Genomic DNA, 2,391 nt, shown 5'->3' on the forward strand with positions numbered 1-2,391 from the left:
CACCTACCAGCCCTCTATGTTGTTTGCCTGGGAATTAGTTCCGCTCACTCACTACCTCCTCGGGTGCCCCCCCCAGGTAGCTCCAGGCAATGCCCCCGCCCCCACATTGCTCTGTGCTCACTTGGCAGGTGGGAAACCTGGGGATCAGAGAGGTCAAGACGCTGGCCCAAGGTCACAGAGTAGGGAAGAGGCTCACACCCCGGGCTGGATAATTCCAGAACATTCAACCACTGCTCTGGCCACTCCTCCACCCCTGACCCCCGAGGCTGGCCCCCCTGCCCTTGCTGCGCAGTCCCTGCTCCCAAGGGGAGTGCTCTGTTCACTAGTGGAGGCCCAGGCAGAGGTTCTGGGAGGCCAGCGGCTGCTGGCCAAGACATGGACTTGGCTGGTGGAGAAGTTTCCATCTTAGCACCAGGAGCTGGTCCAGGCATTGCAGGCCCCGGGCTGTACCTCAGGACCCCCAGGAACCAGCGCTGCAGGGGTGGAGGTGGCCCGGAGCCCTCTGTGTCTTCTGTCTCTCCCGCCACCCCCAGCTGGAGCATCTCCATACACTCGGCATTGCTCCACCCCACGATGAGCTGGTCACGGAGATGGCTGGGCCTCAGTTGGCTCATCGGTGAAATTGCTCCCACAGTCGTTCTGTGCCCAGTGCAGATCCTCAGGGACTGGTAGTGTCGTTCTCCCGTGGAGAAGGGAATGGGCTTGCCAGGGGTCACTGGGACAGCTCAGAGCTGCCAACTGCCGGCCAAGAGGCTCCTCTAAACTAGGCTTCAGGGTTCTTAATTTGACAGTCATCCTGGCCCCAAGCTGGACAATGCTGGAGTGGAGAGAAGCCTCAGCCCCGACAGGGGACACAGCCCAGGGTCAGAGCGAGGGGGCCAGGAGGAGCTGGTGGCCTCGGCCAGGATGGGGCCCTTGAGGCCCGTGGGCGGCAGGAAGGAGGTGGCCGGGTCGAGGCGAGGGAGGATGGGAAAAGCAGGGCTGACGGCCATCCCCACAGGGCCATTTGCAGGTCAGGAGCCCTGTCCCTGGGGGCCCCGGGGCAGCAAGGCGGGAAAGCCATCAGGCCAGCCCAAGGGAGCCGGGGCCGCAGGGCAGGCAGCCGGGGGGGGCTGGGCTGGGGGTTGTGCAGCATCTGTGCGGCGGGGCGGGGGCTCACGGATGCACAGCCACACACACACAAAAGCACTGTCACACACACACAGACACACGTAAACACACACCCAGAAACACAATCACATACACAGAGCCCCCCAAGTCACACACACTCCCCAGTCACAGCTGCACATGCGTACACACCATCACACATGCAAAAGCCATACACGTGTACAAACTGTCGTCCCCCTGCAACGCGCACGCACGCGTGCACGCAGCAGCCCCGGCTGCCAAGGCTTGCGGGTGCCCTGCGGCACCCCCCCCAGCACACTGGCCCTTGCCACCCGTCCGCCCAACCCTGCTGTCTCTCGTCCTTGGCCTGGGCTGCCCTAATCCCTGTCTCATGTCCTGAAGCCAGAAGATAAGGGGCAGCTGCAGCCCCAGATAAAGGAGGCACAGCCACAAATCCGGGGTGGCCCCGGCAGAAACGGGCACTGAGCCCAGGCCGCACGGGCCCTGCTGCCACCCCATGCGGCCTGGCTAAGAGGGACAGAGAGAGGGCAGGGGAGAGACAGAGACACAGGGAGGGAGCAGGGAGACAGAAAAGAGGGACTCCGAGAGAGAGAAGCAGAGGGAGAGAGGGAGGTGGAGACCAAGACAGACAGAGGGAGAGAGAGAGAGAGTACACGCAGCACCTTCCCTAGGCCCTGCCTCCCCCCATCTGAGTGCCTCGGTGTCCCCATCGGTCCCCTGTGCCACCTACCTCCTTTCTGCTTCTCCAAATCCAAATGTCAAGATAGGGCATTCAGAGGATGACTCAGGCCTGGTTCAGGGTGGGGAGGGGGGCATCTTCCTGAATGTCCCCACATTCTCCAGGGTGACACCTGGGAAGTTCTCATCCCCCTGCCACAGCCTTAGTGAAGGCAGGACCCCCAGAGCAGGTCCTGGCCCTTCTGTGCCTCAGTCTCCCAGCTATGATAAGATGCACTCACTCAGCAAGTGTTCATTGGGCATCTCCGGTGAGCAGGGCCTGGTGCTGGGTGCTGGGGACACACAGTGACTGAGGTGGACCCAACTCCCACCTTCTCTGAGCTCATAGTACAGTGGGGAAGATGGCATGTGGCCAGGTAGCACCAGGATGATGAGGGTCATGATCCCAGGGGGGATGCTCAAATGGCTGCAGAGCCTGAAGGGGGCAGTATCCCCAGCAGGGGGCAGTTAGAGAGGCTTCTGGAGGAGGAAGAGAAGAGGGGGAGGAGGAAGAGAAGGGGGGAGGAGGAAGAGGAGGGGGAGGAG

This window comes from Mirounga leonina, unplaced genomic scaffold, assembly GCF_011800145.1.
Source record: "Mirounga leonina isolate KUSES-001 unplaced genomic scaffold, KU_Mleo_1.0 Mir_94, whole genome shotgun sequence".
Lineage (NCBI taxonomy): Eukaryota > Metazoa > Chordata > Mammalia > Carnivora > Phocidae > Mirounga > Mirounga leonina.